Here is a 13,160-nt window from a genome sequence, read left to right on the forward strand (position 1 = left end):
GCCACACAGTTGGAAGCACAGAATCGTCTAGAATGTCATTGTATGCTGTGGTGTTAAGATTTCCCTTCACTGGAACTAAGCGGCTTAGCCCGAACTATGAAAAACAGCCCCGGACCATTATTCCTCCTCCACCAAACTTTACAGTTGGCATTGTGCATTTGGACAGGTAGCGTTCTCCTGGCATCCACCAAACCCAGATTCGTCCGTTGGTCTACCAGATTGTGAAGCATGATTCACCACTCCAGAAAACACATTTCCACTGCTCCAGAGTCCAATTGCGGTGAGCTTTACACCACTCCAGCTGATGCTTGTTATTGTGCATGGTGATCTTATGCTTGTGTGCGGCTGCTCGGCCATGGAAATCAATTTAATGGAGCTCCCGACAAACAGGACTTGTGCTGACGTTGCTTCCAGAGGCAGTTTGTAACTTAGTAGTGAGTGTTGCAATCGAGGACAAATGATTTTACGCGTTAAGTGCTTCAGCACTCGGCGGTCCCGTCCTGTGAGCTTGTGTAGTCTACCAAATACATCAGCGGCTGAGCCGTTGTTGCTCCTAGATGTTTTCACTTCACAATAACAGCACTTACAGTTGACCGGGATAGATCTGCACGGCAGAAATTTGACTAACTGACTTGTTGGAAAGGTGGCATCCTATGACGGTGCCACGTTGAAAGTCACTGAGCTCTTCAATACGGGACATTCTACTGCCAATGTTTGTCTATGGAGATTTTATGGCTGTGCGCTCCATTTTATACACCTGTCAGCAACGGGTGTGGCTGAAATAGCCGAATCCACTAATTTGAAGAGTTGTCCACATACTTTTGGCCATGTAGTGTATCAGTGTTCCAGAGTTTAATTTACCGCCTTGTGTCCATAGTTATATAAAATATGAACTGAATATTTTTTATTTCTTATAGAACTTGACTTGAATTCATGCTTGCTAGCAGTTGAATAGAGACAACTTAATTAGTGTTTTTCAAGATGAAGGTCTTTGTGGGGGGTGTGGGGGTGTTTATGTGTGGGTCCCATAAACGATGATGCCATCCCGCTAATGATGTAAGTAAACTATGGTAAACCTCTCCTCCCTCCATCATCCTCTCCTCTCTCCATCATCCCTCTCTCGTTTGCATGGAGCCCCTGCCAGCTCCTCTTCTCACGCTGTTTGCTGGTAAAATATTAGCCCCCGGAGCAGGGCGGCTGACAAATAGAGGGCCGTTGTCCCCCTTCTCTCTCAAGGTTTGGGGTTAATGATTGTTGTTCCGGGGGGTTAGATCCTGGTGATGGCCCTTTCTCCTGCACCCCAACAGATGTTGCTGGGACTTTAATGTGGTTATCAAATCGGAGTGCCCTCTGATCCCTAAGAACCCATTGTGTGCTGGTCGCATTCCGGGGCCTTGCCGTAGCAACAGGGCATCCTGGGGGCCAAGCGGGACTCCCGCTGAGTCTTCCAGCAGCCTTCAGCTCTGACAGGCAGGGCAGCCCATCTACCCCCTACTACACCCCCTCTACCCTTCTGTGTAAAGCCCCACTCATCTACCCTCTCCCACACTAGCCCGTCTCTGTCACGGTAGTGATGAGTTCTTCTCACAAACGGGCCCACTCACTGACACTCACAGCCCCCTCACACACATACACCCCATTCCTCAAATCTATCACACCCAAATACATTTCTACAATGCTACAGCACATTTACCAAATTCACACTTTCTCACACTACCTAAACATATTCAGATATTCTCACAGCTTCACACTCCCCCATTCTCATACTATGCTGCCAATCAAATAATCCATAAATACTCTGGTAGTACCCAACCCATATATAAAATAATACGACCTCACATCTACTAAGACTACTACTGTACAAACAACCACTTGACTACCACCCCTACTTCAGATAACAAAGACATTTTTATGAAAAGAAAATTATTTGACAATCTACCCCTAAAAATGTAGAAAGTGTGAATACAATATACTGTAATCTTGGGGGAACAAAACTTCAGGCCTCTCCGGTTAGAGGACCTCTCCTCTACCTGATGCTGCTGTTGTTAATGTGAGATTTCCTTCTCCAGGGCCTATCACCTCTTAAGGAAGTGTCCGTTACAACAGCAAATAGCAGATTTGGGGCAGGTGGGAGTTTACACTGTCACTAAGGCTGACAAGGGCTATATACCCTCGGCACTTAGCCGTCCTATAAAGTCTCCTGGGCTTTTTGCATAATGAAATAAACATTTATCCAACACTCTATGTCAACAATGAGCACACTCTGTTGCCAGTGTGTGACAGTTCATTTGAAATTGTAAACAGGTTCAATGCTCTGAGGTGTCACAGATACCTCACTGCGATGAATAGAGGCACGGCACCCATCTCACAGGCGATACTGGGGCCCTGGAGGGCGACCTGAGCTTTCACTCTCCTGCTCTGCATCTACAGTATCAATGCCAGCAGCTGTGGGATTGTTTGTACACAGATGTGGGAGTGCTTGATGATAATTGCCTCGCAGCTGCACTCCAGGCCTGGAGTTCGCTGGGTTTTTTCACCCAGGCTCAGGCTTGTATTGTGTTTGGAGGCGTCCTCGCTCCGGAGCAGGAATGTGGGAACCTGCCGTAATTAAAGTATTCTCTAACCCAATTAAGGGTGCTGCCCTCCAGCACCACAGACTCAGCCCCAGTCACAGCCCTACCTAGCCCCGGTGATAGTGACTCGATCCTGGGAGAGCTTGGCGAGTTAACCCCCTCTATGGTCTCCCGACCACTCTCTTAGCCCAGCGCCTAAAATGTTTAACTGGACTGGTTACTCTGAGAAAAGGGGGATTTGGGGGAGAGTGTAAAGGTATAAGGGTTTTGAGGTGGAGAGAAAGGTGGAGAGAAAGGAGGACAGTGAAGTGGAATACATGGGAATAGTTGCTCTGTGGTGCAGGGCTGTCCACCAGGCTCCCAATCTGAGGTGACTGAGACACTCATTAGACCTAATGCTTTCTTTGTCACAGAGTTTTATCGCGTCACAGTGCACAGAAGATGGATGGCTGACTATTACTTTGATGAAAAACTCACATGCCCTCGTCATTGGAAGGAAAAGAGTAGTTTCACAGTGTAAAATCGCATCAACAATTTCAAACACCCAAATTTAGATTGAGTTTCTGAATTTGCTATTATTGAGGAAAAATCTTTTGGAGTTAGATTTTGAAATGTGACTACATGTATTTGTTGTTTAACAATATAAATGTTTGTTTTGGCTGTTTAACAATATAAATGTTTGTTTTGGTCGTTTATTTCAGAGAATGGGAACGGGAAACAAAACTCGTATCTTTTGTCCAAACTCACCCAAAGACTTGGGCCAGTTGCTGGGTAGTGTATCTGAGTACCGTTAACAATGACAGGCTAAAATAGAGGTGCTCAATTAACTGTAGATCCCTGCCATCAATTAAGACCTCAATTACTAAATTGATTGATGAGGCTAAATGATCCGATTCATTTTCTCCATCCAGCGTAAAAATTGGAAGCACCAATATGGGGAAATGAGATGATGAATGTATTTAAGTAGCCTATATGAACAGCTTTCGAACCCAGCGAACGGTAACATACACCGAATGTTTCTCTCTGTCTTCTCAGCTCACAGCTCTGTAGGAAACGTGTTCTTGATAAACACAACTCACAGATCATTTCAGTATATTTGTCCTGCTACATCTGTTCTATTTCTCACAATAAGTTGTTTGTTTCACAATCAGTGTTGTGTTTTTGTTTAGACGTTTTGACAAAATATTTGCTGAAGTACACCATGATTTTGTCTATTAAATTGACATTTAAAAAAAATATATTATACAAAAATCGTTGAACACAAATCAAACACAATGACAAAGGATCTACAAGCAAGTGTGTGTAACTAACTGAAAAAGTAAGCACCTCAAATCCTCCTCCGCATTCATGTTGCTCAGTTCTGTAACAATGTTGCTCAGTTCTGTAACAATGTTGCTCAGTTCTGTAACAATGGTTACTATAACAAAGAAGAGAGGTCTTGGGAGCAGCTTGGACTGTGGCTTGTGTTTTATTCTCTCCATGTTGTCAGTGTTTAGAGGGATAATTGAACTGGCCCGCCACTATAGGATCTTTTTATCCTCAGCATAATTCCGTCTGTATTCAGGCATTATCATGGTGTCAGGGACGGGACAATAGCACAATAAGGTCAATATAATGAAACCCCAAAATAATATGGTGTCATTCCTTTAATTAAAAAAGTTTGACACTCCCAATTCTTCTGTCTTATTACAGAGGCAGTGATATACGGAGTGTCTTTCAAAACATAATCACAAATAGTAACTGTCTGTTGTTAATAGTCTCCGTACATGCTATGAGCTCTTCATTAGGAATATTTCCCAATACATCTACATTTTGGTTAGAACAGATTAAATGGAATCTCATCAAGTTTGATTTAAAAAGTAAAATCATTGTGTTGAATGTGTATAGTACATTTTACATTCTCAAAACAGGTATCCTGCAGTTTTCAAATGAATGTTTGCAGACTTGCAATAAGTCATGTGACTTAAAAAAAGTCTAGCTAGTAACATCAACATAACATCACAATAACCTAAAATGTTTCTGAAATCAGTTTATCCTGTTAAGACTCCAGAGTGGCGCAGCGGTCTAAGGCACTGCATCTCAGTGCTAGAGGCGTCAATACAGACCCGGGTTTGATCCCGGACAGTATCACAACCGGCCGTGATTGGGAGTCCCATAGGGCGGCGCACAATTGGCCCAGCATTGTCTGGGTTAGGGGAGGGTTTGGCCAGGGTTGGTTGTCATTGTAAAATAAGAATTTGTTCTTAATTAACTGACTTGCCTAGTTAAATAAAGGTTAAATAAAAAAATTGCCATAATTGTATTTCTTTTCAGTAGTATTTGGTTATTCCATCTCAGACATAATCATTACATTTGCTGGGATGACTTCATTGATGCGTTATTTTCAATTTGCTGTTATTCTCACTACCAAACGGTGCCCAAATGACATCAGTTATTTTCTTTTTTCCCCGTTAGCAATTTGACAAATACTCCCTTTATAACACCTCCATATCATTCCGTTTGACTTTCCCCAGGGCCTGAATTCAGTTATTGATTGCCTGTTCAGTTTCACTTGGAAAAGGTTGATAAAAGGAGCTTTTCACTTTCTCTATTCGATCTGACAGCTCCCTAACAGGAACAATGGAAAGCTCCCATTCACAGGCAAATCAAGCTAATTCAGCGTGCCCCTCCACTCTCAATGGAGAAGTCACAGTCCTTCCCAGGCCCATTCCATCACAAGCCTTCTCTCTTCACAAACCTTCAAAGTTAGAGCTACTCATCCAACAGACAACATTGCTCTTTCTTAGCCTCTCTACCCCCACCATCAAATGGATAAATAGGTTGATTAATAATATATACAACATCAAAAAGGAAACAAAATAGCAAGATAAAGTCAGTTAGTTTTCATGTGTAATCTACTCTCACCGATTCAGCCTGCTCTTTCTGTTAGTTTTCATGTGTAATCTACTCTCACCGATTCAGCCTGCTCTTTCTGTTCGTTTTTATGTGTAATCTACTCTCACCGATTCAGCCTGCTCTTTCTGTTAGTTTTTATGTGTAATCTACTCTCACCGATTCAGCCTGCTCTTTCTGTTCGTTTTTATGTGTAATCTACTCTCACCGATTCAGCCTGCTCTTTCTGTTAGTTTTTATGTGGAATCTACTCTCACCGATTCAGCCTGCTCTTTCTGTTCGTTTTTATGTGTAATCTACTCTCACCGATTCAGCCTGCTCTTTCTGTTCGTTTTCATGTGTAATCTACTCTCACCGATTCAGCCTGCTCTTTCTGTTAGTTTTCATGTGTAATCTACTCTCACCGATTCAGCCTGCTCTTTCTGTTCGTTTTTATGTGGAATCTACTCTCACCGATTCAGCCTGCTCTTTCTGTTCGTTTTCATGTGTAATCTACTCTCACCGATTCAGCCTGCTCTTTCTGTTCGTTTTTATGTGGAATCTACTCTCACCGATTCAGCCTGCTCTTTCTGTTCGTTTTTATGTGTAATCTACTCTCACCGATTCAGCCTGCTCTTACTGTTCGTTTTTAACAGCAAGGCAGAGTGGAAAATGTCATTTTCACTCTTAGTGTGAACATTTTATTTAGAAACAATACAAAAAACTGTGATTATATTGAGGTAAACTAAAAGCAATGCAATAGCATCAAATGAGGTTCACTTTATAAAACACAATTTTACCAGAAAATGTGATGTCTCATATGAGCTGCATGTTAGACAGACCCCCCTGTGTGAGAAGGAGGTTAATCTAGGCCCATTCCTCTCCTTCAGTGTAATAAGCAGAGGCTTCCCCACTAATCTCTCTGTATGGTTTCCAGGTGACAGGTGTGCATGGAAGCACGTGAGTGTGTGAGTGTCTGTGTATACACATGAGCGTATTTGTGTGAGTATGTCTGTGTGTGTGTGTGTGTGTGTGTGTGTGTGTGTGTGTGTGTGTGTGTGTGTGTGTGTGTGTGTGTGTGTGTGTGTGTGTGTGTGTGTGTGTGTGTGTATGTCTGTGTGTGAGTTTATATGCTGGCGTGTGGTGCCTAAAGCAACAAGGAAAGGTAAATCCTAACCCCAGACAGACCCTAACATAGGTCGGTGAGTATTGAGAGAAGATGAAAGGTATCACATGGAACCGTGGTTAAACTCTAAGGTCATAGGTTACCTCTGAGCTCCACACAGCGGCAGCTCTGAGTGTTACCCTGCAGCATCCCCCTGCCAGGAGGACAGGGACAGGAACAAGATTTGAGTACACACAATAGTCAGTCTTATCTAGAAAAATGGAAAAGCCAGAAACTGAAATGATGTTGAACTGTACAAGAGAAATATACATTTAAATCAATTTAAATGATTTATTGAATCATCTAGTGAGTGATGTTTATTTCAATACGTTTTCAGAGGGATAGTGGTCAGTGCCAACATGGCGACTTGACAAGGACACCCAAATCTTTCAAGACAGAACAAAGTGGACATACGATTACCCAATGACTTTGTGAGACCTCAATGAAGAAGAGGACAGGAAGTGGATCAGGTTCACACCCATTCTACCTTAAATGAGCGAAAGAGGAGATTAACATGATTTAACTTTGTCCAACACATACAGACTGCGATTTATCCGCCAGAATCCATCAAAAACAACCCGAAAGCTTCCACGTCCAGCTCTGAATGCGCACTTGTCCCTGCTCTCAATTCGCCTTTCAGCCCCCACTAAAGAGACAAGGCCCAATCACAATATTGTCAAGGCTCTGTTGGTTTTCTGGTTCAAATCCTTGTTCACGCTGTTTGCTGAGTACTCATCTGCTGTGACAGCCTTCAGACAAACAGAGAGTCCTGAAAGAGGTCTTCCACAACCAGATCTTTCCTGCTGGGCAGTGGCTGAAACAGCCCTTTTCTTTCTCCATCAAGTGGAACCTGGCCTTTTGACTTGGCCCCTGGGATCCCTCCATTGAGGCGGGCTATGGGCCAGTGGTTCGCCCCTCCGTGCCCCGGGCCACCCTCACTCTCCCAGGACACCTGTACCCCTCAACCCCCTCGTGAGAACCTCCATCTCAGCCGGTTCCACCTGAGCTTGGACTGGAAGACAGTGCTGGTTAAATTTGGCAATGCTAACTGTTAATTAAGTTTAGCACAGAGGGTTTAAAGATGGGCAGTGTGATATTTGAAGTTGAGGTTGTTTTTTGTATTTCAAAGATGTAGTACTTACAGTTCTTTGCAGGAAAATGACGTCTGAAACTCAGAACATTTGGGTAGTCCTACTTAGACAGTGAGCATCCAAGACAACAACAACCTAACACCCTGAACAGCCAACACTCTCCCCCTCCCACACACCCTCCCCAGGCCCCATCCCTCTAAATCTCCATGGCACACTGCAGAAAAATGGCATCAATTAATCAGCATTCATGAACCGTTTACTTGAGCTCTCCTTTGTGTGCTGCACCCAGGCAGGGTCTAATCCAGACAGAGACAGGGCTGTTCTGCAGCTCTGTAGACAGCACCACTCCACCCTTTGTGGGACAGAGAGACCCATCAACTGGTGTTCAGGGTAATGTCTCCCCCCACCGAGAGTGTAAACTTCCCCTTTTCTTCTCTTCCCTTCTTTCCTCCTCTCCTCTTTCACCCTCTCCTTCCTGTGCCCTCTCACCACTCAGGAAGCACCATCTCCTGGAGGAGAGCTCCATCCTTCCGTCTTGGTCTCACCCCCGCCGTAACCCCCCGCATCACATGTACTGTATGAAGACATCTGTCCATATTTAAAGCAGATTTTCCATTTTGGTGCAAATGATCCCACCCCCACCCGTCACCCCTTAACTCTGAAGGAGGCAGCATTTAAAACCTGGAAATACTTTTCGTCATAGTTCCCTGCCAATTCTTTGCCTGGCAGAAGAAGCAAGTTTAATTGGGAGATGCATTTAGACAGCTATTCTACAATTACACAACTAGAGTCGAGATGCATTTCTGCATGTTGCTCTGTTTGTCCCAATTTTCTGCACTGTTCAGTTTACCTCTACTTTCCTATTCTTAAGATGCTATGCCTCACTCAGCTCCAAATGCAGCTTAATTGCTCATAGCGAAGCGTACACCTTTCAACGAGAGGTTCCTGCCAGTTAGCGCACATTAAATCTTAGGAGAACAAAAATCTCAAATTCTCACGTAGCAGCTGTGCCATTTGGTGGTAAGAGCGAGGAAATGGGTGATGAAATGGATGCTGAACATTCTTACCATATAACAACCACTCAAGCCTGGGTTAGTCACTGTATTTTGGAGTTATTTGGAGGCCGCACACTAACATACTCTTACTCTACGCCTACAGTTTTACAGATACTAAGACTACATGCTTTTAAAAGTCATTTCTTAATACATAGTTTGAACAGTACATTAAGAACTATTTCAAAGATGAATATAAACAAATCTTCTATTTTTGACATTTTCATTTTGTGGACATTTAGTGTTGTTAAATCTTGACAAAGCGTTCAATTAAATGCAGGCTAATTAGTTCAAATATGGCCCCATTATCTTTGTTTGTAAAACAAAATGAAGTGGTGTGTCTCCCTGACATCTGATCATGGTCAAAGTGTTTCCCACTCCTTCCCTTCTTTTATATCCTTTACCCTGGAAAGTTCTAGAACAACTCATTATCTACCAGCCCCTCAGTGTCTGAAGTGGCGGCCTGTACCCACAACAAACAATGGCTTACAAGATACTGTTTTAATTCATATCCGTTCTCCCTTTCTTAAAGGGGGACAACACAACAAACCGTTGACCCACTGATACGCAATTAGAAGTGATGCAGCAGTTAAAGCTACAAGCAGCTCTGTTTAACAGTCTGTCTTTGACCCTTCACCGCTGAATAAATATAATGCTCCGAATGAGAGTAAGACACTGAGAGAGCAGAGAAAGCCAGGGGGAGATTTCAAGCCACAGATAAGAAGTTAAAGACCTTTATAGACTATAACACCATTATCCCTGCTGAATAAAAATAGGATTTAGTGTTTTTTCCACTTAATTTCAATCAAAAGAGTCTCCACCTTACATATTGCACTGGTAATGTAATGGAGAGAGAGCCACAAAAAAGGCTTTGTGGCTTTGACACCGCCTATAGTGGGACTGTGTTGTCCTGGAACCAAAAGGGAGAGAAAGGGTTTTCTTCTACGCCTTGCTATCTGCTGCTAACACATTCTAATTGATGCTGCTGCATTCCTGCACTGGATGCATTCAGTGAATAACGAGGCCTGGACTGCCTATGAATTGGTACCCTCTAAGCAAAGCAGTAATCCCCCCCCCCCCATCCATTAATCCCTCCCCACCACAACCACCACCACGACCAACCACCACCTCCCCTCAAACCTTCCCCAAAGCTCTACTCTAGCTTTACCGCCCATTAAAGCACCACCATTGTGTGGAGACGCAGCCCACAAAAGCTGTCAATCTCGCAGGGTCCTCTAAAGCTTGGACTCACACAGACTGGAGTGACAGACCACCAACCCCCCCCCTCCCCCTCCCGCCACCCCTAACCCTCTCCCTCAAAACTTCTCAGCTAGCTAAGTACACTACCTCCCAATACCCCTACACACACACACACACACACACACACACACACACACACACACACACACACATACACATACACACATACACACACACACATACACACACACACACACACACACACACACACACACACACACACACACACACACACACACACACATACACATACACACATACACACACACACATACACACACACACACACACACACACACACACACACACACACACACACACACACACACACACACACACATACACATACACACATACACACACACACATACACACACACACACACACACACACACACACACACACACACACACACACACACACACACACACACACACACACACACACACACACACTCTCTCTTGCCTCAACGCACAAAGCATCAATCTGTCTTCAGGCCCAGCACCCTTGGCCCTTTGTCCCATCTGCAGGTGCCTGTGAAAGCACCCATGGTCGCCCCAGCCTCAGCGTACACCACGCCTAGTCCAGGGACAGGAGCTGCTGACAAAGGCGCAGTGTGGGAATGAGGGATGCATGGAGGGAGGGGGGCTTCTCTAGGACAGATGGCTGGGGAAGTTTCCCAACTCCACCAAGCCAAAGCTCCTCCATGGGGACTGTCAGTTTGGATTCACAAGACTGATACACACAGGGGAAGAGGCAGTGGAGGAATGCCTTCTAAACTGTTGAGGGAAGGGGGGCGCTATAGTCACCACTGTACTTCCCACTGGGCACAGACATTATTTCAACATCTAGTTTTGATTTAATTTTGGTTGAGTTGTCATTTTGTCAGCTAACATCAATTCAACTTGAAATTCACCATGTCATTGGATTTAGTTTAAAAGTTAGGTGAAAAAAATACAAAATTCCCACTTTTTGCAAGTCCAATCAGTTTTCAACGTTGATACAATGTCAACACATATACAGTACCAGTCAAAAGTTTGGACACACCTACTCATTCAAGGGTTTTTCTTTATTTTTACTATTTTCTGCATGTAGAATAATAGTGAAGACATCAAAACTATGAAATAACACATATGGAATCATGTAGTAACCAAAAAAGGGTTAAACAAATCTAAATATATTTAATGTTTTAGATTCTTCAAAGTAGCCACCCTTTGCCTTGATGACAGCTTTACACACTCTTGGCATTCTCTCAACCAGCTTTATGAGTAGCGCTTTTCCAACAGTCTTGAAGGAGTTCCCACATATTCTGAGCACTTGCTGGCTGCTTTTCCTTCACTCTGCGGTCCGACTCATCCCAAACCATCTCATCTGGGTTGAGGTCGGGTGATTGTGGAGGCCAGGTCATCTGATGCAGCACTCCATCATGTTCCTTCTTGGTCAAATAGCCCTTACACAGCCTGGAGGTGTGTTTTGGGTCAGTGTCTGTTGAAAAACAAATGATAGTCCCACTAAGCCCAAACCAGATGGGATGGCGTATCGCTGCAGAATGCTGTGGTAGCCATGCTGGTTAAGTGTGCCTTGAATTCTAAATTAATCACTGACAGTGTCACCAGCAAAGCACCCCCACACCATCACACCTCCTCCTCCATGCTTCACGGTGGGAACCACACATGCGGAGATCATCCGTTCACCTACTCTGCGTCTCCAAGACAGCAGTTGGAACCAAAAATCTTAAATTTGGACTCATCAGTCCAAAGGACAGATTTCCACCGGTCTAAATGTAATGTCCATTGCTCGTGTTTCTTGGCCCAAGCAAGTCTCTTCTCATTATTGGTGTCCTTTAGTAGTGGTTTCTTTGCAGCAATTCGACCATGAAGGCCTGATTCACACAGTCTCCTCTGAACAGTTGATGTTGAGATGTGTCTGTTACTTGAACTCTGTGAAGCATTTATTTGGGCTGCAATTTCTGAGGTTGGTAACTGTAATGAACTTATCCTTTGCAGAAGAGGTAACTCTGGGTCTTCCTTTCCTGTGGCGGTCCTCATGAGAGCCAGTTTCATCATAATGCTTGATGGTTTTTGCGACTGCACTTCAAGAAACTGTGAAAGTTCTTGAAAGTTTCCAGATTTAGTTTTTCTTTGCTTATTTGAGCTGTTTTTTTCCATAATATGGACTTGGTATTTTACCAAATAGGGCTATCTTCTGTTTCCCACCCCTACCTTGTCACAACACAACTGATTGGCTCAAATACATTAAGAAGGAAAGAAATTCCACACATTAAGTTTTAACAATTAACAACCTGTTAATTGAAATGCATTCCAGGTGATGACCTCATGAAGTTGGTTGAGAGAATGCCAAGAGTGTGCAACACTTTTTTGGTTACTACATGATGTTATTTCATAGTTATGATGTCTTCACTATTATTCTACAATGTGGAAAATAGTAAAAAAAATTAAGAAAAACCCTTGATTGAGTAGGTGTGTCCAAACTTTTAACTGGTACTGTATGTCTTTTTTCAACGTGGAAACAACGTTGATTCAATCAGTGATTGCCAAGTGGGTTCCCTTTAGGGATTACATATGAGGAGTAGGTCAATGATTTAAATATCACAGCCATTCCTCTTTTATAAATCATTTCATTACAGCAAGCTTATCCACATACTACATTTATCAACATTACAAAAGCGTTATTTGGATCCATACCATGTATCCCGAGTAGCCTACAGGTCATGTTAAAATGGTAGCAGAGGAACAGACATTGCTGTATCCCTTTCCTGCAGTCAAATGACCTAATAGCCTCATGGGTGGAATGTTATTCATATTTTTCATAATTTCATCATTAACAAACATATATTTTTTTAACTGCAAAATATGTGGTGTTTCAATGTCAACCGTTTTGTTATATTTCAGTCTTCTGTGATGTATATAATGTTGGGATGCAAACTCAAAACTGAGTACAATTCAACGCTGTATCTGACATGGTACAGGTGTCTTCTTTTTAAACCATGTGTGTGAGGTGGATACTTTATTTGTTTAGAACTACCAAGAAACACTCTGTGTGACCCTGATTTAGCCCACTGCAGTAAAAGGTTAAATGCTATAAAAAACATTCTACAAGCACTACTACATCCCAAAGATTAAGCCTA

General features: G+C 43.2%; 1 long non-coding RNA gene across 1 annotated transcript; it reads right to left on the minus strand.

Annotated features, from left to right (window-relative positions):
- Positions 1-6,876: 6,876 nt before the first annotated feature.
- On the minus strand, positions 6,877-7,920 carry LOC106611796 (uncharacterized). The gene is made up of 2 exons (XR_001330165.2): positions 7,752-7,920; positions 6,877-7,621 (listed from the first exon to the last, which is right to left on the minus strand). It is a non-coding gene; the product is annotated as an uncharacterized LOC106611796 (long non-coding RNA).
- Positions 7,921-13,160: the final 5,240 nt, after the last annotated feature.

The sequence above is a fragment of the Salmo salar genome, chromosome 09 (assembly GCF_965601325.2).
Source record: "Salmo salar chromosome 09, fSalSal1, whole genome shotgun sequence".
Classification (NCBI taxonomy): domain Eukaryota; kingdom Metazoa; phylum Chordata; class Actinopteri; order Salmoniformes; family Salmonidae; genus Salmo; species Salmo salar.